The sequence below is a fragment of the Vigna angularis genome, chromosome 8, assembly GCF_016808095.1.
Source record: "Vigna angularis cultivar LongXiaoDou No.4 chromosome 8, ASM1680809v1, whole genome shotgun sequence".
Classification (NCBI taxonomy): Eukaryota; Viridiplantae; Streptophyta; class Magnoliopsida; order Fabales; family Fabaceae; genus Vigna; species Vigna angularis.
Genome location: NC_068977.1, coordinates 33,696,671 through 33,723,069, shown reverse-complemented (window position 1 = coordinate 33,723,069; position 26,399 = coordinate 33,696,671). Strand labels below are relative to the sequence as shown.

Here is a 26,399-nt window from a genome sequence, read left to right as displayed (position 1 = left end):
CTTGAATATTTAATATTGATTATCAAATATTTTTAGGTGAGAAAAAATAATGAATAAAAATATTTCTAGAAGAAGACAATGATTATATGTACATACAACCAAAAAGAGGTAGGGTTAGCAAATGTTGGTGGTGTTATGAAAGGAACGTTACAAAATCAAGATGAATGGATGACAATGAGAGATTGAACTCTTTAAAACTTGTTGGTTACTCATCAACGGAAGAGGAAGAAGTTGGGCTGCCCTATTTTTGTCTTGGCCCAAAATTGGTCCCACCAAAAACACAAATAAATTCTTTAATAAAAACTGATATTTGGAAAATGTATTTAGAAAATTAGAATTAATTTAATTATGAAACACTACTTTTTGCCTGTTTATATACGTGTCATTTTAAAATTGGTGTTAATGGAAGAAATATGAGTGATAACTAACAATTTATAAATATCTCGTTATAAAATTTGAGTATTTATAATGTTGCAAGTTAAAAAAATGAAAATGTAAAAGAACTAAATGAAAATGTTTTATAAATTAATTTATGTACGAGTTAATAACATTAGAAAATATAATGTAATAATTTAAGAATACAAAACCTAACAATATCATATTTACAAGTTTTTAATATTCAAAATACACGTAAAAAATCAAACATATCATAATAGTTAAATTTAATTTTTTCCAACAAACATCATTCTTTAAAAATGTCAAGGTTTTTTTAAAAGAAAATTTTATATTTTAATTTTTGGAAAACCAAATCAAGACGATGTTTAAAACGACCAGTGGTGGAGGCAGCGGCTGTAACGTCCCGGCAACTCGCAGGGACCGTTGACTGCCCCCACAGACCACCACCAGGCTTTCCAGTGTGCTTTGTCCTCACTCGCACACTTTCTGGGAAAACTTCCCAGAAGGTCACCCATCCCAGAATTACTCCAGGCTAAGCACGCTTAACCATGGAGTTCTTATGAGTCAGGCTACCGAAAAGTAAATGCATTTTGGTGATATGAGTAGCCAAATCAATTCCTTTAAGCTATCCTTCAACTGTATAGTCCCATACCTATACAGTCTCCAGATCCCTCTCATTCCAGTGTATGTTCGATTCATCCATGTACCCCTTCCACCCGAAGCTGCCAGGAGCCGCTCCTTGTCCGTGCCCCCTGCACCATGCTTCTTGCACCGGCGTCACTCCCCGCCCTCGTCTCCGTGCCCGGGTGTCACAGCGGCGCTAGCCACTGGTGGAGGCAACAACGATAAAACGACAAGGAAAACTTGTTTACGCGAGATGGGAAGCTGCAATTCGCGTTAGGTCTTTGACGAAAGAAGAAGAGTGAAAATGTACTTATTGTGTCATGGTTCTGGAATATAAATATCAAAGAGGTTATTACCTCGGTGATAAACAAAACTGATGCGTAAACCTTCCAAAAAAAATTTAAAATAAAATTGTAAATGGAAAATTTAAAAATATCTACTAATTATAGGCCTCGGTTCGCGGTTAAACTGAGGCATAAAGGGCCTTTGACATCGGTTAAAATGGAACCGAAGTAGTAGATGTTGAAAAATCGGATATGAAACATTCAAAATCAGAGACTGTCATTTTCTGGCAGGACATACTGTCTCGGTTGGTCAAAGAGCCAAGGTAGTAGACCTATTTCAAAAGAGTTGTCAGAGTTTTTCGCCTCGGTTGGTCAGAGAACCAAGGAAGTAAGCCTATTTCGAAAAAGCTGTAAGGGTTTCTTTACTAGTGTAAACATATAAGACTCATTGTAATACTACTTAAAGTAGTTTGTTTAATGATATAGATTTCAAGGTTATTAAATCTTAATTATAAGTTAATCTCAATTAAATTACGTAGGTTTTCATGATATATGGTTTAGGGTTTACGATTTAGAGTTAAGGTTTAGAATTAGGGTAGGTTTAGGGTTATGTTAGTGTTAGAGTTTAGGGTTAGGATTAGTGTTAGGGTTTAGGGTTATAGTTTATGGTTAAGATTATGGTTACAGTTAGGTTTAGGGTTATGATTCGAGTTAGGGTTTATGGTTAGTGTTTATAGTTAGGGTTAGGGGGTTAAGGTTATGTTTAAGGTTAGAGTTATGGTTATAGTTTATGATTATGGTTTAGGGGTAAGGTTTATGATTTGACTTAGGATTTAGATTATGATTTAGGGTTAGGGTTTATGGTTAGAAATTAGGTTTATGATTTATGGTTAGGGTTTATGATTTAGGGTTAGGGCTTAAGGTGAAGGTTAAGGATTAATGTTTAGGATCAGGGTTAGAGTTCAAGATTTAGGGTTAGAGGTAGGCTTATGGTTAGGGTTTAAAGTTTAGGATTTATGGTTTAAGGTATATGGTTAGGGTTTATGATTTAGGGTTTAGGGTTATGGTTAATGGTTTAAGGTTTAGAGTTAGGCTTAGGGTTATGGTTTAGTGTTATGGTTTAGGGTTTATGGTTCGAGTTAGGGTTAATATATATGGTTAAGGCTAGGGTTATGGTTAATTTATAGGATTAGGGTTTATGATTTAGGGTTTAGAGGTAGGCTTATGGTTAGGGTTTAGAGTTTAGGATTTATGGTTTAAGGTATATGGTTAGGGTTTATGATTTATGGTTTAGTGTTAGGGTTAATGGTTTAAGGTTTAGAGTTAGGCTTAAGGTTATGGTTTAGTGTTGTGGTTTAGGGTTTGTGGTTCGAGTTAGGGTTAAGATATATGGTTAAGGCTAGGGTTATGGTTAAGGTTAAGGTTAGGATTTAGGGTTAGGTGCTTATGGTTTATGGTTAATTTATAGGATTACGGTTTATGATTTATTGTAAGGGTTTATGGTAAGGGTTGGGGTTTATGGTAAGGGTTGGGGTTAGGGTTTAGGATTTATGGTTTAGGATTTAGGTTGAGAGTTTAGGGTTAGAGGTAGGGGTTGAGGTTAGCGTTAGAGTTTATGGTTTATGGTTTATGATTTAGGGTTAAGGTTTATTCTTTATGGTTTAGGGTTAAGGTTCAGAGTTTACGAGATAAGGTTAGGGTTAAGGTTAATGTTATGGTTAAATTTAGGGTTAGGATTTAGAGTTTATAGATTAGGGTTTCAGTGTTTAGGTTTAGGGTTTAGGATTTAAGGTTTGTGGTTTAGGGTTTATGGTTTAAGGTTAAGGGCTTAGGGTTAAGGATTATGTTTACGGTCTAGAGTTTAGGGTGTACTGTGTAGGGTGTAGGGTTTAGCGTGTAGGGTGTATGGTGTAGGGTCTAGGGTCTAGGGTTTAGTATTTAAGGTTTATGGTTTGGGGTTCATGGTTCAGGGTTTGGGGTTCAGGGTTCAGGGTTCGTGGTTCATGGTTCAGGGTTCATGGTTAAGGGTTCAGAGTTCAGAGTTCAGAGTTCAGAGTTCAGGGTTCAGGGATCAAGATTTAGGTTTCAGGGTTTGTGGTTTAGAGTTAGTGGTTAGGATTTAGGATTTAATGTTTAGGGTTTATAATAAAAAAGAACGCAAGAATGAAAGAAAGGAAAAAACAATGGAATAAAAGTAAAGAAAGCATTTTAGATTAGTATACACGTGTTATTGTCAATTTTATTTTATTAATATATCTCATTTTATTGCTTTATCCTTTAAAATTTATAGTTAATTTTTTAAAGCTCAATTATTTATTATAAAAATTATTCATGGTAAAATTATTTATTTTATAATTATTTTTTATGAACATATTTCATTTAAAATCTAATACTATTTTATATTTTAATAATAATAATAAAAAATAACTTTTGTTACCGTAATGAAAAAACAAATACATATACACATATATATTTCCCCGGATAATGATAAACATTATCTTATGGTCAACATGTATGTATATATATATATAAATATTCAAATATTTATAAAAATCAACTCTCAAAATAACCATTATAAAAAAAAGTATGGAACCTTCATTTTCCTAATTTTTACAGTGAGTAAAAACTTGTGGTATCAAAATCAACATATTTTCATTCTCGGGTAAATATTTTATGAATATTCTTTTCTAAAAGAATAATAAATAACAAATAGTTTAATTTAAAGAGAAAAGAAATATTCAAAAATACATAAATCAATTTCACATATCTTAAACAAAAAGATGATGTATGAAAACAGTACAACTTTGTTTCAAACTGGGGAAAACCCCTTCTCTACCTCATTAAATATATATATATATATATATATATATATATATATATATATATATATATATAAAATATATATATATATATATATATATATATATATATATATATATATATTTTAAAAAAATTTGCTGACAACTGATTCAATAGAAATTATTGTTTAGCTATAATTAGATGAACACTATATGGATTAACGGATTTCAAGTTCAACCACAATACGTTCGACACGGAATAAGATTTTAAGCATATAAGATTCATATGTAATACTAATTAAAGTAGTTTGTTTAATGATATATAGATTTCAAGCTTATTAAATCTCAATTATATGTTAATCTTGGTGGGATTACGTACACTACAAAAATAAAAAATTTTACCAGGGGTTTTTTCTTGCATTACCGACGGTTTTAACCCCTGGTAAATTCATTTCCCGCGGTTAGCAAAACTACTGGGAAAACCACCGTCACAAAGATTTCCGGCGGTTTTGTTTGTAACCGTTGCTATTTGCGGGGTTTTCAAAAACCGCCGTAATTTGCGGGGGTTTTTACAAAAACCGCCGTAATTTGCGGGGGATTTTACAAAAACCGCCGGTAATTGCTGAGATTGAAATAAATTGTTGAGATTTGTGTGGGTTATCAAAAAACCGCCGGTAATGAAAATAGTTTAAGTTTTTTTTTTATTCAAATGACTTGATTAATGTGATTAATACAAAATATATTTAATATTAAAACAGAATAATATAAAACCAAAAATAATTATTATTATATGAAATAAACTGTAAAATTAAAAATACAATTAACTTGTAAACTTAAGAAATAACAAATGTTTGTCCTAAAAATTAAAAGTAAACTTCTACATAACAAATTAAAAAGTGTTCTCCAATAACAATTATCATTCTTGTTCTTCATTTTCTTCATGCTTCTTTATCATATACCTACAAACAAATCTATGAGTGAGCTAAACATTCAACAACTCAAACCTTATAAGAGAATAATAAGCAAACAATAATATATATAACAAATGCCCAGAATTAAAAACCAAAACAGATTATTATATAGACACAAGCAGAATTTCTATATGATTTTTACCTTGAGTGTCTGGTCCAGGTTTACAGTAAGAGAAGAAAGTTAAAATTCGTCTTTATAAACTAAAGTTATCTCATGCATAAGTTGCTTTACAAAAGTTCTGTCTTTTAAAATTCTTTTAAAAAGATACTTTTTTTTTTTCTAAAAAGTCTTCCTATATATCCAAATATCTTTAATTGGGATATAAGTGATAAAATTAAGGAACTAAATCCTTACTGAATTCTTGACCTTTCATTTAACAAATGCTGCACGTAACTTCGTATTGAAATTTTCATTTTCTTGGACGGCTATACTGAAAATTAAAATAATAATATAGTTATGTGTAGGTCAAATAAATGGTTGAAAATAGCTCATACAAAATTAAATGTAAACACTGATGTAGTTTTAGCTTACAAAATTCTGCAGTATAAAATTAATTTGTACCATGGATCATATTTCTGAAAATCAACGATATTCTTCACAAATATGAATGCCAAAAAAATTATAGAACTAAGCACCATGCAGATGACACAGTTCGATGTTGAAGGGTATCCCAAATTCGGACTTCACCATCAGCAGAACTGCAAGCAAGAAGAGGATGATGCAACTAATTATTAAGTGAAACTAATTGTATACGCAACCAACTAAATCAGGGAGTTCTTGTGGCACACCGATGGGTATGGCATCCAAGGCAACTCATCATTTATTGAACACAGATTTTACTTTTAGTGTTAAAAACTATTATAAAAGTAACTAGCAGCCAAAGAAATGCTTGATAGATATTGGATGCCAATGTCCCATACCCAGGGAAAAAATGTGTACCAGAGTAATGCCCATAAAACAAAAAATGTGACCGAAGCTCGATGGCCTCTTAGCACTGCCACGGGATCAGGAGGTGGTCTTCTACTCATTCTTTGTTCTTCTTTATGATCCACTTGAACTGAACTAACAGTAGGCTATCCAGCTCACCTATATTGACTTGTCAAGTAAAAAAATTGAATTTCCTTAGCTGTCATCGAACAGGTTTTACGATGTTCTAATTTCAGATTTCTATCCTGTAAATCACTGAATCATAACCAATGTTTTAAACTCGGCACTTTCACACAAATTCAAAACATTTCATTTTCAAAGTTTTGTTTCTCAAGTTACTAGTAGCCAGCACATTCACAAGAGCAAAATACACATTATCAACGAAAGCTGGATTGATTTTTTCTCCATTGTCACAGTAGAAATCGCAAGGAAGTCAAACCAGAGAATAATTTTGAATATAGAGAGTTTAGAGTTGCCACTGTTCTAGAAACCTATAAAAAATTGTAAAGATAAAACATGATGCAGTAATACTTACATATTTTTTGTGTCCATAGCCCTCATCATCATCATCATCATCATCACGCTTCTCATAGCAAGGCTTTCGGTAGCCCTCCTTCTGAGGTGGATGCCCATAACCATTCTCCTTGGCTCCCATAGCTAGATTTCTCATCATACTCACTCCTCCCTCCATAACCATACCCATTGTCCTGTTGCTGTTCTTCCCCATACCCACTACTCTTCCTTCCACCATACCCAGATCCATATTCACTCCCCTCCGTTTTTTCACTATACCCGGGTCCATATTCAAAACTTTGGTAACAACTTGACTGCAATATGTACCTAAGGAATATCAAAGAAATGCAGAGAGACCTCAGTTACAAGGATTAGAAGAGTATTCTATTTTCAATACCCCAAACATACAATTATACTGGAATGAACAATAAACATACTTGTAAACTTAACATACAAGCAATCAATCCCACTAAAATAGCTTACATACCTGGAATTTCTTCTCCTCCACAACCATACCCAAAATCATGGGACACCGGAAGAAAACCCCATTCAAATCCCTAAAAACAGAACCCGAATTCAAACCTTAAATAAATCGCTAATTCGATCCAAGTCTCTGTTGTCGCTAAAACGCTGGAGAACGAGATCCTCGCGTCGTGAAAACGCCGCACCTGAGTCACCGGAAACTCGCCGTGAAGACACTGAAACACCGTTGTCGCGAAAAAAGTTCCCCTACCATACCCACGGACAGAGGCCATCGCACCGCGGATTAGGTATGACTCTGTCAACTTCTTCCGCAACGAGCTTCCTTGTTTCTCTTCTTGAAAGATTTCTTTGCAAGTTTAATTGCCAAAGTGGAATCAAGCCCAAGAGCTCCGCACCTTGTTTGAAGATGAAGAAACAACTCCACACCTGGTTTGAAGACGAAGAAACGGCACGGGGAGAAAATAAGACCAAGAGGCAGAAGCGGGAATGAAGGAGTGGAAAGGACACTAGGGTTAGGGAAAAATTATTCTAAAATAAATAAATAACTAAATATTAGGGGCGGTTTTGTTATTAACCGCCGGAAATTAGTTGAGGTTTTAAAAACCGCAGGTAAAGAACCTCGCCTAAAATGTATTATTTTTGTAGTGGTAGGTCTTTATGACTTAGTCCAACAGTTTAGTTTTTCTTTTATTAAATAGTTTCATTAAACATAAATTTCAAATCAAGTTTGATTTTGGTTTAATTTAAAATTAATTTAGAATATATGAATTAAATCAAATTAATATTATTATTACATTTTATTTTTATTTTTATAATTTTGTTATTATAAGGTTATTACACTGTCTAATAATAAAAATTATATTATTTTCTATTTGATTATCGTTCTTTAGAATAAAATCTTCTCCATACGTAGTATTAAGTCCGATTTTGTTAAATATTTTATTTAGAAAATAAAGTGATATCAAAGGACTATATAATGGTAATTTTTAATTAATCTTGACCGTAGTTAAATAGTGGTAAATAGAGCTTAGACAAATTATAAATAATAAAAATTAAAAACAAAATATCAACTTACTTATTAAAAGTAAGAATTTAATCTATTTTTATTTTATATCACTAAAATAAAATAATATTATATTTAAATAAATGAAAAATCAAAACTATCCATTTCTATTTTAGATTTATCAAAATCAAATAAAATATTACTAAATCCAAACTAATAAAATAAAATTTAAAAATAATTATTTATAAATTTTAAAAATTTAAGTATATCCTAACATTCTAGGCATGATTTTTTCCTTGGAAAGTCTTCCAAAATTTGATTAGAAGGCTAATCACATCCAAAATTTAAGAATATAGAGTGAACTACCACTCTATTTAACCAGAGATTCAACACCAGTTGAAACTTGTTAATCCTTTATAAACTATATTCTGTCAGAAGAACACTTGCTTCCAATTTCCATCAAAATTTTACATTAAATAAATGCATGTCTTGGTTAATTTCATTTCAGGGAAATAGTCAAACTGCACAATTATTTTTTACTAACACATCATTGATGTCATTTCCTTACACCACAATCAAGGTTTTTTTTATTTTTTTATTTTTTTATCAGCCCAGTTGAGAATCAGAGACTTAGTCAGACCGTGCCTTCACAATCAGTGGGTCTTTAAATTCTTTTTAATAATATATTTTAATTTTAGTCAAATGATTGGAAATTTTAGTCAAATGAAGAAATTTGATTCCATTGGTTCTATGGGACCTATAAATTTGGTGACGATGAAGCAGTCTGGAGTATGAATTTGGTTTTAGCTTAACATACAGTGAGAAATAATGTATGTATTAAGGAGTGTTTGTTCAATATCAGTAACCTTTCTTTTTCTGCTAATGATCAGCTTCACTTTCATTGCACAGATTACTCCAGTCAATGCAGGTTGGTATATATTTTCCTCACATACAAAATGCATAAATTGTTGTAACAGTTTAACAACATTCCGTGATCTTGCTTAATTTGCAGATCTGGTAATGAGAAAATTGGGTACTATGAAAAGTCCACCTCCTCCACCAATTGTTGGAACGCCATGGAAACCTTCACTACCACCTCGTAATCCTCGTAATCCTCCATCCATGCCCTAACTGTTCATGATCTTCTCAAGTTATTGCAATACATTACAACACATTAGCACGATGAGAGACATAAATGAGTTCAAATAGTATGAAATAAATGAGATTCTGAGGTTATGCAAGTATGCAACTGTGTAGTTGACAACAGCTTAAAGGAAACAATTAAGGAATTGTCTATACCAATAATCCATTTTCTTTTTAGTAACTGTAACGAACCACTCATAGTTAAACATCCTTAATTTAGTAGTTTGGGATTTGTGAACTTTTAAAGTTTTCTAAAATATTTGTGAATGAGAAAAACATTTCAAAAATCCTATAATGCATCCTAAACGACTTGGACTAACATTCTATGTCTGATATAGCTCTGCTGCAAGACAAGAAGTGAACTACCGTTGTCTGATATAAGTTATTCTATGTGATAATTTTCAAACACTTTCTAATGTCTAGGTCAGTTAAACTTGTTTCAGCAAGAAAATCTAAGTCTGTCAGATTTTATCAGAATTTGTGAATTTAATATATATATATATATATTATAGAAGGAATGGTATATAATAGAATAAATTAAATGATCATTACTTTTACAAATTTAGGATAACCGGTTGGAAATAAAACAATATAATTTTTTTTAGAAATATACTCATAAATAAGAGTATAAATAAAAGTACAATATAAATTAATATTGTTGACTTTTCAAAACTTACATTGTTTTGATACTTAACAAAAATATTCATAATCGTATTAAATTGTAATTCAAAGAAAGTAATTCAAAAAATGTAAGTATTGCTCTTAAGAAATTTGCATGTATTTACCTAATTATGTATATTTTATGAATCAGATTATCATTATAAACATGGTTTCATTCAAATTTCGTAAACGAAGGTGATTTTAAATTCAAAACATATAAAAATATTAAATTAAAGTTATCTAACAGATGAGGACAAAATTTTACTGTGATTAAATTTCACGAACCCAACTTAATGCAATAATCGACAACATATATTTATAACATAACTCAAACATTTATATCATAAGTTTCTAAATCCTAATTTTTTTAGAGAAAAATTCTAAATCTTTATGTAAAAATATTAAAAACAATGTTTAACATGATCAAGTTATCATAGTCTATAAGTGGAACCAAATCTCTAAGTTGTTTTATCATTTGTTTACATATGTATGGTCAAGAACTACACTTTCACAATTTACTCTTGTTTAACGCGTCAATTTAGTCGTTATATGCTTAAAGTGCAAATGTTTTCTTCTTGTACGGTTCGAATTCGAGCGGTGAATACTTACGAAAGGTACTTTGACGTTCAAATTATATTCAAGTTATTACCGTTAAGTCTTAAATACTCAATAAATGAACCACCTACCTTTTTACCTTGTTTCTATATTTATAGGTTTCGTATTGGACCTTTGGATGAGATTTACCCAGTTGTACCTCAATATCGCCTAAGCATATTTGTACTTTCTTAATCAATGGTCAAGAAGTTTAGACTGAACGGTTAAGATGGTCGTACAAACCTTGATCGTTCAGTGTATAAAGATATGATTTTCCTAAAACGTTTCTCCTAAATCGAAGCCTATCAAAACGCATAATATTAAACTCGCACATTTTTGTAGTTTAGTCAAACTTATACGATTTGGTTCAAAAGAACCGAAGCATACAAGTCATTAACCAAGATGCATCTCCATATGGATCCGTTATAATGCTAGGCAGATGAACTACCATACTTTAATAAAAAGTCATTTTTATATGGTAGTTTTCAAAGACTTTCTATGTCTGTGTCGTCAAACTTGTATATGCAAGAAAGTCTAACCCCGTCAAAAAATTTATCAGAATTCGTGAATTTATTCTCTCTCCGTATGTGTATAAAATAAAGGTGAGGGTTGAGGGTATCTAAACGTATTTTTTTTTTATTTTATTTCGATTTTCGAGTAGAGAGTAAAAGTAAATTCAAAATATAAGAATACGTCCAAATAAACTTTTTCAGAAGGTTTTTTGAAAGAATAAAACAAAGATAAATTTATTATGAATTCAAATGAACTCATTCATGAATTAAAAATAAAAGTATAAAAAATTATATGAAAGATGTTTCATAAATTAATTTATAAATAAGTTAATAATATTAGAAAAATATAATATCATAATTTAAGAACACTAAAATTAATATAATGCTATATTTTACAAGTTTTTACCTTTCAAAATACGTGTACAAATAAAAAATATTAAATTATTTAAATTAAAATATATACTGTATACAACAATATTCTTTAAAAAGTATCATTTTTTAAAATAAAATTATAAATATTAAATATTTTTTGAAGAAAAAATAAAAAATAATATTCTTCAATTTTTTGCTGAAGTGTGATGAACTCATTTTCAGTCAATTTTTGATAATTTTTTTCAATCTTAGACCAATTTACCCGTTCTTAGACTAATTCAACTAGAATTCCATTTGATCAATGATATATAATTTATGGTTAAGTATGAATTCCAGTGGGATTATACTATTATAAGGTCTTCGTCATTCAGTCTAACTGTTTAGTTTATTAACTTTATTTAAATAGTTATCTAGGTCAAACATAAATTTCAAATCCAGTTACTTGGCTCAATTTAAAATTAATATAAAACAAATTAAATTAAATTAATATTTACTATTAAATTTTATTGCTTTTTACAATTTTCTTATTATTAAATTGTCGTACGCACAAAAAAAAAATTCTCCTTTAGATATTGGTTAGGAGAAGTATGCAACCAAAAATATAATATAGGTTAGGAGTATGTACCCACAAAAACGAAAATCTCCTTTATATATTAGTGGAAACAAATACTACTAGTATGTGTACTTGTTTTTTATTCTAACAAAAATTTATTAAATTGTTAAATAAATTTTATTAAAAATAATTATAAAAATAAATGCTCTCCATATATTTTTATTATTAAATAGTTTTTTTTATTATAAATAATTATTTGAATTTAGAAAAAAGTTATTAAAAAGATAAAATGGTAAAATAATTATTTTAATTTATAAAATAATTAAATTTAGATAAAAGTATTTAAAAAGTAAAAATAGAAATATAATTATTTTAATTTAAAAGGTAAAATTGAAAAAAAAATATATATATATATATATATATATATATACACACACACACAGACAAAATAAAATCCCTTTTTACGTATATATAGATATAAATAAATAATAAAATCTGAATCAAAATTTTCAAATGATGAAAAAATAAATCTTTCATGAAACTACTCAGGTAAAAAATAAATAAATAATTAAAACTTAATTAACATATTTTTTAAAAAACATATTTAATTATGATCTTTATGTTTATTTATTCTTTTCATAGTTACAAATGAATAACATTGATCTTTTTTATATATTTAATAAAATGACAGTACCTTTCTTATTTTATTTATAAAAATTTTTTAAAAATATTTTATTTATAAAATTTTTAAAAAATTATAAAAAAAAATAATTTATGTTAATTATAAAATTTTAATTTTAATTTTAATTTTAATCCATTTGACACTTTTAACTAAAATAAAATAAAATAAAATAAACTATTGTTTTACAAGTTTGATGTAGCCTCTGAAGGTTGATTTGAAAAAGTGACAAGTTTCATGATTATATTAAAACAAAAACTTTATGTTGGTTTTATGATCCCCTCTGAAATAAAATAAAAATTAACTACTTAATACATGAGTCCTTCTACTTTTTCTAATAAGTTTGCTTTTATTATATAAACATAATTTATTTATGATATAAAAAAAAAAGTGAATACAGTAATTCTTTTGTGGATCTTAATTTATCGAAAGAATATTATACAAAATTTATCATGCTTATATAAAACAGTTTCGTCGAAGTTCAAATTCATCCTGAATAATAAACTAGAGAAAACCTGTTATAAATTCAACAGAGCTTATACAGATTCCTTGATGTAATGAATATATATATATATATATATATATATATATATATATATATATATATATATATATATATATATATATGACAAACATTGATAAACAAGACAAAATGAGAATGAAATAAAGCTTGATAGGCCTTATGATTTGTTGTAATAGGTCAGGGATTAAGCAACATGAATGGAGGAGTAGAAGGTTGACTACCAGGCATTTGTGGATTGCCAAGCTTTGGTGAAGGAGGTGGACTTGCCATGTCACCAAGTTTTCTCATTTTCAGATCTGAAATTTCATATAGTCACAATCTTCAACATCTACATGTTTCTAGATTCATCAAACCTTACTTTTACATATAAATCAGAAAACACGAAACTTAGAATAATGATTGTGTTTTTGAAATTTCTATCACATGCATATCTTTGTATATGTTTTTATGTTCCAATCAGATATAGACTTACCTGCAGTAGTTACTGGAACAAGCACTGCAGAGAAAGAAAGAAAAATGATTAGAAGAACAAGAAAAGATAGAGATGTTGAACAAAGACTGGTCTTAGCCATGTTGAAAGCAGAAACGAAGTTAATGTTCAAGCATTGCTTCATAGAATCATGGTAATGGAAGTTTATACATGAATGTCAGTCAATGTTACTTGAATAACTTTCAATTAAATTTCTCCTAGAAAAGTATTAATAAAGAGAAGTGATAGTTACTTTCTAGCAAAAATACAAACACTAAAACCTCAAATTGCCTGCTGAATGATTTGATTTCTTGATAATATATAAATGTTAAATTATGAACCTCTAAACCTACATTTGACTTAGGAAACTGTCCATGGTAGATAACAAAATACTCTTTTTTAATTGTGTTGTAAACTTTTTATTTATTTATTTCTCAAATATTTTGCCTTCTTTTCATGCTTGTTTATTTGCCATTGCTCTTTTAATGGAGACAAGCTCTTCAGACATTAAGAGAAGAAAGAGCAAATGGGACAGTTGATAATAAATTGCAGTAATAAGCATAAATAATTATCAATTGGTGTTTTTCTATACCATGTTTTTTAATACATCTATGTCGAATATCAGATAAACCATTCAAGCACACACATAAAATAAAAGGAACTTCTCAAAATTAAGAGAAGAAAAGGTATAAGAGAATGAAAAAATACCAGACTTTATTTTTATTTTGATTCATTTTTTTTAAATTGTCAATAATTAAAATATCCTTCTATGATGATATAGACTAGTTATTATAAATTTAAAAAATAACTCATACATTCAAAAATGATTTGTATTTTAAAAATATTTATTTATCATAAATTTTAAACATAAAATTATTCATCTCATACTAAAATTGCGCGTACTAAAATTATAATTTCCCTTCGAATCAACTTAATCTGAAAACATGAAAACCTCTTGAATTTCCCTTCTAAATTGCATTTCTTTCAAAAATTTATAAAATATATATCTATTGATTTAAGATCTTTCAAAGGTGTCTGTACTAATCCACAAAGCAGACAGTCAAAACAATCCATGCTGAAATTCGGGTTCACTCTTAATACTTGACCTTCAATTATTTTTTATGGTTTAAAGTAATGTGCCATAAAAATAACTTTGTAAATGTTAATACTAAAATTTGGAACATCCCAGTTTTAATAAAGCATTTATATTAAAATAAAAACATCACATATTTAATAATTCAAAATAGATAATCCATATATTATAGAATTATCCTTAAAGTCATTCTAAAAGATAAACTGAAACAAAAGTAGCTGTATATACACATCAAAGAGACTATAGGGACTTTATAAAAACTACAAAGTTTTTCAAAAGGTAATAAAATCCAAAAGTGTTAATCAAAGACTAGATAGATGCACAATCATTTTCTTCTTGAGATAGATCAACACCTATTTTCTCTTATGTTTACACTAATAAATGATGATTATTGAACACACGATAGAAACCCACAAATAATGGGAAAATAAACTAAATTGCAAAGAAATTATCATACATTAATTAATCAAATTATATCGTAATACAATGTACTCAAATAAGTAATATATTGTTGCACTTCAAGTTAGACTAACTACCATTCCCAATTTTTCAATTATTATCTTCTTCAATATAGTAAAAGAAGTTAGAAATAAAAGAAACCAATATTATAAATAATTGGAAATTAAAAAATAAAAATTGTGAAAAAAAACTAGGATAAAAAACTACAGATTATAAAATCTAAGGAAAAGATTATAATTAAGCTTATAAAATTAAAAACCACTCGTAATTAAACAAATGAATATAAATGGTAGAAAACGAAATTAAAAACATAACTTATAAAAATAAGAGGTTGAGGGTAGAACGCGGCTTCAAAATATCTAAACCATTTTGCATGGTCTTTTCCGTTTGCTAACAGCTTTTATAATAACATTATACCTCGAACTTTCCTTTTATAATAGCTTTTTCAGATTATCATATTTGTTTTTTCTTAATGTGATTTTGGATTCTCTTTGAAGTAAAATATAATTGGAAATTTTTGCATGTGATATAATTTATTAGATCCTTAAAAAATGTTGATAAATAATTCATATTATAACATGCAAAAGTTAAAAACAAAAGCAAGTTATTTTTTAAGTTCTTTTTTGCTACCAAAACTCGTTCCCTTTATTATCTTTGTTGACCTAGTTTTCTACGGGAAATTTCAGTGAAAGGTAAAAAAGGTGGAAAATTTATGGTTGGTGACTGTGAAGCAGAAGTTGTATATTAATGGGGTTTGGGTTTCAGCATTGAACACTCACAAACTGGGATGAGCAGGATCATTCTTTCTTCTATGTCTATCTTTTTTCATTCTTCTCATAATCACCTTCACTTTCTTTCATGCAACCAATTCCAGTCACTGTAGGTTTGTCTCTCTCATTGAATCCTCCAAAACTATAAATGAATAGTGTAACATAAAAGGATTTGTAAGTGTAGTATTTAAATTTGGTTGAAATATATTGAGATGATGAAAAGTCGTTTCATATAATATTGAGTTATTTGAATCCGCATTCTTCTAAATGATATATCGTACACTTATAAATGAAATTTGGCATTCCTAAAGAAGATATTATATTTCTCTAATTCCATAAATTCCACATGAAAGCCATCGATGTATAAGGGTGGCCAGAAGTCCTTTTTTGTGTTATTGCCTAAATGCGTTATTGCTTTTTATAGGGACAAGTGGTATGTCTTCCATTATTATTATTATTAATGTTATGTTGCATAATATAGTGAAGAACACCTACCACTTCCTCATTCATATCATATATTGGAAGTTTCACCGAAAGCTCAACCCATTATAAAGTGCCTGATTACGAACAAGCAACACACCAATCTGGTTTCAGCCTTCAAAATACACTGGAATATGGCTGGGATCACTGTTTCTTCTCATTTTGTATCTTTCCTTGTTCTGTTAGCAATGGCCTTTTCTTTCTTTGCACAGCTTACTCCAGTTAGTGCAGGTTTGTGTAGCTACCTCTTTCAAATATGCAAACACATATGAATAACATGTGTCTAGAATTGTAAGATCATTATCACTGTCATCAGTGTTAGGTAGATGATGAGTGCATGAAAGTGTTTACCACGTAAAGTAAAAGTACATTTTGTTGCAGTTAGAAGCATATTAGGTATCTTGAAAAGTTTATAACTAACGTGGTGTGATCTTGATTTGCAGATCCAAAAGTGAGAAAACTGGGTGTGATGCCAAGGCCACCTCCTCCACCTGCGAGTAATCCATCTTTTCCTCCTCCAACCATTTAAATTTTCATTTTCTGCTGTATTTGGTCAGAGGGTTCTGACATTCTTCTTCTTCTGGGTGTTTAGTCCGTGTTTTGTAATAAGCCAGGTTTCAGGCAACTTTTGTTGCTTTTGTATTGTTTTCTGCTTAATCTATGTTGTTCACCATAGTTTTTTACTGTTTGGTTTGTGTAATTGCACCCCTTTAATATATAACTATCTTCTTTGTTGGGAAAAGATATTAGGTTTTCTGTATATATCACACCACCAACATATTTATTTGGGAGACGACTGCTTGGAGAACAAAATATGTATCAAAATATAATATGAAATTCTCAGAGATAGAACAATGAGAAGCGGAACGAAATCATTCAAAAGATGTAAAATTGGACGAAAAACCGAGTAAAACCCATCTTCATTTTTGGAGTCACTAAATACTTTTGGCCATAACATTATGATAATCTGCATATTGGTGTTACAATCTTTTTAAATGCTTAGTTAAAGGAAAATCATTAAATAATAATTCATTTTAAAGACTAAAAGTAATTAATATATTAACTGAATCAGAAATAGTTTTATAAATTAAAAATTATTTATATATAAAACAATCTTTATTATAAATAAAAAAAATAATTGATATGTAAATTAAAATAAAAATTAATTTCTAACATCAGTTATTAAGATTTTAACTATTATTATTATTGATTATAAATTAGTTTATAATTTAAATTCACTTCAAATCCGTTGAATAATTTTTTATGAAGTTGTGTTTGGGAACACAATTTTTGTTTAGAAGGACGCAAGCTCTATGAATACTATACACACGGCTATAATATGATATTAACATAAATATTTTTATATATTAAAAATGTGAAAATCATGATTCGAATTGGTTAAGTCGTCTTTAATCTTGTAGTGAACATCAAAGAGCCATATACGTTTTATATAATTTAAAGTTAAATTTAATAGAAAAAAAATTGTACTTTTTACCTTTTCAAAAAAGTAACCTTACGAATAACAGTGATAACGCCAAATTACCCAACTCTAATACTATATTTTGACTGTTTCTATATTTTTCTGAAGTCAATTTGTAGTGACAGATTTGAACAATAAGTTTTAGGTAGAATGTAGGGGTGCCCAGAAGTTTTTTCTTTTTATTCTTCCCATACCTTTTTATGTTAGTGGTTAATCAATGGAAATATACATTTGTGGTGTATATATAAAAGTCTAAATACCTTATCAGTTTTCTATCTTTAGGTGACAACGTATTCCATTATCATCACTATAATAATCCTATGTTGCCTTATATACTGAAGAACACCTACCACTTCATCATTAGTAGTTGTCGTTATCATCTATTGGAAATTTCACCGAAAGCTCGAATAACTATAATTGATATGCATTATAAATTCCATATCAATTATTGATATGCAACTTTGGATCTAGCCTTCAAAATAATTCACTGGAATGTGTCTGGAATGAGAGTTTCTTCTAATTTTGCATCTTTCCTTGTTCAGCTAGCAATTACTTTTTCTTTCTTTGCACGGCATCGTCATCATATCATCTCCTCCAGCCATTTAAATTTTCATATTTGATACCAAGGGCGGGGTAACCGACCGGGAATGTTTAGACAATGCCGAGCGAGTAGAAACAAGTCTAATATATCCGATCGGGTGTCTCAAGTCTAATATGTCCGATCGAATCTCTCAAGTCCAATATGTTGGGTCAGACGGACTTCTAATTCTATGGACTGGAGATAGCAGTTGAATGCTCATGAATGTGTAGTTAATGAGGACGTCGTTGTCGAGTATTTAATATGTGCATTGAAAGTCATTCAAAGGTAAATTAATAGGTAATATTCTCTGAAATCATATAAATAGTAGTCAAAGGAGAAGGTGAACCCATTTGTATTGAGAACGATAAAGAGAGTGAAAGGTGAAGGACCAATCGGTCGAGGAGGAATGTTTCCGGACGGAAACAGCAAGAGTTTTTCCCGATTCCATTCAACAGAAACAATATTGTTTGATCATTCATCACTACAAAACGTGATGAATCAATCAAGTTTTGGTTCTCATTTCGCTTATATATAGGTTTACAGTGTTAGGTTTTGTACTAGGCATATATATTGAATGCAAAACGCGTTAAAGTATTTAATGTACGTTTAATATATTTATTATCTTCTTTGTGAGGATAATCTGCATATTGGAGTGGATAAACCCTAAATATCTTATTGCTTTTGTATCTCTTGGACCACAAATGCTTGGTGCGTAAATGTAAGATGGATTTCATTTTATTAATATAATCATGTTGCTTATAATAAAAAGAATTACACTAATTATAACTTCAATTAAGATAAAAAAAAAAAGAGTGATGGTGTCTAGCTTCGTAATACAACACTAAAAAAATTGCCTGCTATATATAATTTGTTTGATCTATGGTGGAAACAATTACAAAAGCATCTTTTCAAACCGATGAGAAACAAATTTTTCCATTTTAATCAAGCTTCATTGTGAACTCTTCTTATTCAACATCTTCATTAAACGTACAACATATTTTACATGTAAGAATTCTTTTTATCAACAATAACTAATATATAAATAAATAAATAAGACATTAGATACCTCAAATGGGTGTAAAAAATATCAAATAGATACATAAAGGATTTGAATATAAAACATTTAAATATTAAATTCTTTTTTTAAAAAAAGGTCACACAAATAAAATCACTCCTGATAAAAACTAAAAAGTGAAGCATCTAATTACTTATGTTGACCTAAATAATACAAAAAACACATTTATACATAAATTCTACATACGACTCTACTCCTACTCAAAACAATACAAACAAACTTATTTACATATTGAATAGATATAATATTTATTAACTTAGGAAATTTTTGAAGATTTATTTTTATTGAAAAAAATTATTTACAAAAAATATACAGGTTCACCAATCAGTCATGAGATGATATATATAGTACTACTTCCCTGATGCTTCCACTAAAATTAAAATTGATAATCTCAAAATAAGCTATGCAATTTTTTCTAATTTTGTTCTAATTTAGCATTTAAATATTTACTTCTAGGATTCTTATTAGGATTTTTCACCCTGCCTTTGATTTAATTTAATGGACAAAGATTAATTTCTAATTAGATACTTAAATTAAAAGAAAACTACAAATAATGATAGAAAGTAACTTTTTTAAGTTGCTCTTAATATAGTTTCATCTTTTCTCTTTTCTATATGTAAGGTTACTTTTGATGATCTTACTTTTTATAATGTTTCCTTCCTTCTTAAAAATATTTTTATAAAATTTTATTATGATATTATTTCTATTGTTTATTACATTCAAAGTCTCCGTAATTTAGAGTTGAGATAAATACTAATTTAAATATATTCACTAAAAAAAATATATTTTAAGAGGATTATTTTTCGGCAGTTTTTGAAATCTTAAATAGTTCTCACGATTTATAAGTCAAAACCGTCCCTAAACATTTATTTATTTTTTTAAAATAATTTTTTTGACTAATTATTGTAAATCCCAATTCCTCTTCATTGTCCTTCGTTTAGTTTAAAACTCTACTTTTCTTTTTTATCTTCTTCCAAACCCTAATTGATATGTGATCCAAGACAATCATGGTTCAAAAGATGATTTCTAACCTTTTTCAAACATTTTAGTTTAGAACTATCTGTTGTAGATATAATTTGACGAATAACAATTAAGAGAAAAAGGATGTTTTTCTACATGTACTATTAGAAACTTGTGCAAATATATTACGTAGAGTTTGAAATGTTGTTAGGATCAATAATAGAGAAAACAAACTTATAATTTGATGACTGGACATGAAGCTTTTTTGTCCTCAATGGTGGTGGTGGCATGTTCTACTGAGTGAAAGATGAAATATGCATGGAAATAAGTTGAATAGGAATGAAGAAAAGTGACAGGAATGGAGCGTCCGAGTTAAAGATCAAAACAATCCAAATGGGACAACACATTATATACTAGCGAACTTTAAAGTAACACTTGAACAAAGCTTATGATGATACGGTGAATTGTTTATATGTGAAAAGTATAGTATGAAATCAGAAGACATCTATTCTGTTTTTATGGACATCAATGTCTTATGTCTACTATAATATTTATATGATAAGGAATGAAACATATATTTACTTTTATGATAACCGTTCAAATGTAAAGATTGTGACTTTAGGAATATTTAGATTCAATGCTTTATATACTTTATATACCGTATGATCATAAGATTGTAACTTTAGGAATATTGTTTTTGTGCAGTATAGAGTTGCAGGGGAGAAGATGGGAAGGAGGTGCAAGGAGGCTTCTCAAAAGGAAAATTGATTTAGGTTTTTATCCTAGTCAAGGACAAATGGGTATTATGGGTATTATGAAATATTAGGAGGTGGAAGAATAAAAACATAGGGTGCAGTAAGAAACCCCTATAGTAAGGCCATATTGGTTGTCCAAGAAAAATCCCACACAATATACATGCTTCCTCCATATACTAGGAAATGCCTTATATATATATACGTGTGTACTTAATAATGTTTGAACATTATATACAAACTAAAACAGATTAAAAATAGAGATTAAGAAAAATATTTTTTATGGTATAAGATGGTCAGAAATATATTTGTATTCGGTCTCTTTTATTTTATATTCGGTTGCAAAAAAAATAAAAAAAGATGTGTGAAAAAAAAAAGAAAGTGAGTAAGGAAAGAAAATTGTCGTTTTAAAAAGTAATTAATTAATTAATTAAAATTAAAGTATGAAAATAGATAAAAGAGAGAGAAACGTTTATACTTCCTATTTCTTCTATTGCTTATTGCTAAGCAAGTATAGAAAGATGCACATTTTTTAATCTAAGAAGACATATATTTCAAGGTTTCTTACAAAGCAAGAGTGTATGATAAGGTAAAAGTAAATTACAAGAAAAATAAATTTCGAAGTATTTAATTTTTTTTTAGTTTCGATTATTTTGTATTAAAATTCAAAACAAATCCAACTGAATAAAAAATGGATTAATTCTATTCAATTTTCTAAAAAAAAGAAAACAAATATATCATTTTATCTAGAATTCCGCATAATTTATTATTTTAAAAGGACAATAAAGAAGTTTAAAAAGGTATTGCTATTGACACCTGCTAAACTACTATTAAAACCTTCCAATTTTTAAGAAGTTTCCATCGTATTTAAACTAATTTTTGTGAACATATTCGATTGAAATATCCTCCATTACTGAAACAATGTTTTCGTTGTGTCTTTGAACAAGACTTCTTAGAAATATAGAATCAATAATGCAGTCATTAGGCTGGCATTGACACCTTTGTCACCATGATTGGTAGTATTACAGGAAGTTCAAAGACAGACAACCAATGATGGAATTCGGGTTCACACTTACCTTTGTTTTTATGTTTTTTGTGCAGTTAAAACTAGCTTTGACAATGTTAATACTAAAACTGATTTTAAGGTTTGGAATTTAAAATTTGTTAAGTAAAAAAATGTGATTAAAAAAAGAGATTCTATTAAAAATGTTTAGTCAATTTCTTTAACGAACCTATAGATAAAAGAGAAAAACATTTTTAGCGTATTTCTTTATATAATTTTTTATTATTATCTTAATTTATGAAAAATCACAAACTTTTACTCCTTCATAATGAATTTCATTCATTATTTTATAGATTTGAATAAAATTTAACTGATTACTAAAATTCATCAATAAAATATGTGGAATTTTCAAAGATCTGGCAGTACGATTTCGTTCTATAAAATTGGCTTAATTATAAGATTAATCTCTAAATTTTATAAAATTTGTAATTTTAGTCTCTAATTTTTCACTCTAGTCTATTATGTTTTAATTACCTTGGCTCATGAAATTCTTTTTATGCAATTTTCACCTTCAATGTTTATTTATCTAGATCTTTATTTAACTTTGATTTTTAAAAAGGTTAAACCCCTTTAATTGCTCTATTTATGTGAGTTTTTCTCAATTTGAACCCCGTATTTTTAAAATCACCAATTGAGTCCTAAAAAGTGTTAATTTGAATCAATTGAGTTCCTGCTATTAATTTGGCTTAATGGAGTAAAGTTTTTGCTAAGATTGGAGGTTGATGTGTCAACTTTTGTACACGTGGCATGCTGAGAGGAATGTGTTTGTGCCGCTGTCAGCACCATGGGCAACCCTAGCCGTTGTCAGCCACCCTGCCGCCTTGCTGTAACCTCGCCATCACCCTAGACCACCTTGTGCTGCCGTCACGAGTTCGCGAACATCTTCATCAACCTCCCTCACTGTCATTCAAACACCACCCAACACTACAAGTCGTTGCATTTCCCCCTGGTGGTTTGGTTGCCCCAATTGATGTCATTGTTCCCCCTAGCAACACCAGTCTCGATCCATCTCAAACCTCTTTCTTCCCAGTGCTTAACATTCCAACTGGTCTTGAGCCATCGCTTGGCTTCTCCAAATCGTGCTTTAACATCTGGAATAATTGTTGTTATCTCAAAACAGGAACCCAATTCCAAAACAGAACCTGAAAGCCATAATCCCAAAATCTCGATCATCAACTCAAATGAAACTTACGAGATCAAGAACACAAGAAGCATAACTCTGACCCCAAAACGCAATTTGAGAAAACAAGAATAGAACACCTAAAAGAGAATTCCTAAACAAAATCAAAAACCTCAATTTGTAAGAACAAATTGCAAACCCTAACCCCCAATTCGTGAGACCCAAAACTGCAAAAAGATTTAAGAGAACACCCAAAATCGCAACAATCAGGAAACCCAATTTCAACCCGATTCCAAACGCGAAAACTCATTCAAGCCCCAGTCATCTTCCATTTTCTTTTTCTCCGATAAAATGCCAATGAAAGATAAGGTAAAAATACAAGAAAAAGGAATAGTAAAAGAGAAAACTTCCATAAATTGAAACCCACTAACATATAGTGGCGTTGTAGTGATTGACACCTGCTTCAGGCTTTTCCGAAGAAGACTCGTGGTTCTTTGAAGTCTTCAAACCGTACAATAGCTCAACTATCTCAATCTCGATGTCTGAGGAAGACAATGTCGATGTTTGAGGAAGACGATGTCGATGTCTGAGGAAGACGATGAACCCTAACTTGGGTCTCAATTTTCAGAAATTTTTTAATAATATATTCCATGTACAAAGGTATGAGAATGACATGTTTAAAAAAATGACACTTCAACCTCCAACCTCAACAAAAATAAATTGATTCAAATTAGTACGTCTTAGGACTCAATTGGAGATTTAAAAAAAAACTGAAATCAAATTGGAAAAAAGTTACCATCCCCAATTTTACAATTTTTATCGTCTTAAGTCCAGTAAAAAAAGTCACAAATAAAATAAACCAATATTATAACTAATTAAAAATTAAAGAATTAAAATTGTGAAAAAAGAATGGGAAAAAAAATTGTAAAATCTAAGGAAAGGAATTCAATTAAGCTTATAAAATTAAAAAGCACTCGTAATCAAACAAAGGAATATAAATGGTAGAAAAAGCAATAAAACACAACTTATAAAATATGGGCGATTATATTTTAACAAAAAAAAAATACCAATTTAATCTTAAATCGATTAATCGTATGAATTTTTTTTAAAGCCTATATTGAGTGATCTAAAAGAAATATGAATATTTAAGGGATTTAATGAATCCCAATTAGTGTGGAGTTTCTAATCAACTTGTATAAATGTGTTTTTATAATATAAACTGTTTACTTTTCTTATATTCAACACTTGAGAGTCATATTAACATGCTGACTTACACATTCTTAAAGCAGCAAAAATTTCTCTTCTCCAAAGACAGCTAGCTATATATGTAATATTACCACGAAGTTTCCTTTTATAATAGTTTTTTCTGGTTCGTCATTTTAGACCATTCTTCACTTAGAAGCGGCCAAATTAACATATTCAGTTTTTTTAAGTAAATTTGGATTCAAGCTCTATTAAGTAAAATATAAATGGAATTTTACAAGTGATTAGATAATAGAAAAAAAAATAATACTAGTGATTAGTTTTAGATTGTTGAAAAAAAAAATGATAAATAGTTCATGTTTGTAATATAATGATGCAAAAATTAAAAACAAAAACTAGTTATTTTTTCTGTTGATTTTTGCTACCAAAACGCGTTCCCTTTATTATCATTATTGACCAAGTTTTCTATGGGAAATTTGGTTGAGAAAGTTGAAAGAAAAGCAAAATTTAGGTTTGGTGACTGTGAAGGAGACGTTGTATATATAAATTGGGTTTGGGTTTCAGCTTTGAACACAGACAAACTGGGGATGGGCAGGACCACTCTTTCTTCTCTGTCTTTATCTCTCTGTATTCTCCTCGTAATCACCTTCACTTGAATTTAAGTCTAACTCAACCTTACAAAATTAGTTTATAACGTGAGATTTGTACTTCACTTATATATTATAATTTGATCTTATCTCTAGTCGACGTAAGACTTCTAACAATTATTGCTTTGAATTTCAACCACATATATGTTTAATAAATTAAAAAGTGCATATGTAATGTTTAGTGTAGAAACATGGTTTGAAATTATGGTTATGGAATATTGAAAGTTATATTTGTAACTACCATTTGGTCGTGCAGACTAAAAAATTCTTGTATTAAAATAATAAATTTAAAAGTCCTTGTATTAAAAAAATACTGTTTATTGCTGATCAGGAATTATAAACAATTACTGTATATTGTGAAATAAAATAATTTAAATGTAGTAATTAAATTTGGTTGATGATGAGAAATTGTTTAAATTTATAGATTTGAAGATGAGAAAGTTGGGTGTTCAACCAAAGGCACCTCCTCCACCTTCGCAGGCAGTCCAATTCAAACCACCTACTGTGAAACCACCTGTTTTGAAACCTTCACCTCCACCTCCACCTCCAATTTACATGGGATGATCTTCAATTATTAATCTTTTATGCTTCTTCATCTACTTTCTTTCTCGTCATTTCTTTCACATGTATCGTATAAATAACATTATTATGTCAAAGTTTCATTCCAAACATGTATGTGCAAGTTAGATTCAAAGGAGGAAAGTCACTATATATTTATTCTATAGTGATCAATGATAATAGTTACATATATTTATGGACTAAAGTAAAAGATAAAGAATTAGTTTAATTTTAGATATAATATGATTTTGATATACAATTTTAGGAATAAAACAACCGTTTATTCAAAATAAAAAATAGAAGCTAATAAAAATAAGCATATATATATATATATATATATATATATATATATATATATATATTTAAGTAGATGAAACTAATCTTTTTATACTAAAATGGAAAGCACTTTTGGAAGATTAAAATAAATAATTAATTTGAGTTTCAAGTATTGAAAAATATTCACTGATGTACTGAATATTAATGAAAATCTTAGAACATATCTGATAATGAGTAACAGTGAAACAAATTTAATTAATATTTTATTAATCGTAGATGTCTACCCTTATAAATTTAGTGGTTAAATTAAATTTATATTATTTTCATGTTAATGAATTGAGTTTCCAAAACTCGTAGACAAGTAATCACATTATTAAT

The 26,399-nt window shown here is 28.9% G+C and overlaps 2 long non-coding RNA genes across 3 annotated transcripts; one reads left to right on the top strand and one right to left on the bottom strand.

Annotated features, from left to right (window-relative positions):
- Positions 1 to 4,959: 4,959 nt before the first annotated feature.
- Positions 4,960 to 7,484, bottom strand: LOC128193536 (uncharacterized). 2 transcript variants are annotated; one of them, XR_008244841.1, is made up of 6 exons: positions 7,002 to 7,484; positions 6,537 to 6,841; positions 5,995 to 6,169; positions 5,636 to 5,772; positions 5,429 to 5,504; positions 4,960 to 5,061 (listed from the first exon to the last, which is right to left on the bottom strand). It is a non-coding gene; the product is annotated as an uncharacterized LOC128193536 (long non-coding RNA). The 2 variants fall into 2 exon arrangements; XR_008244840.1 differs by having other exon boundaries at positions 5,636 to 6,169.
- An 8,805-nt stretch (positions 7,485 to 16,289) lies between these two features.
- On the top strand, positions 16,290 to 17,049 carry LOC108345282 (uncharacterized). The gene is made up of 2 exons (XR_001833648.2): positions 16,290 to 16,538; positions 16,751 to 17,049. It is a non-coding gene; the product is annotated as an uncharacterized LOC108345282 (long non-coding RNA).
- The last annotated feature ends 9,350 nt before the right edge of the window (positions 17,050 to 26,399 follow it).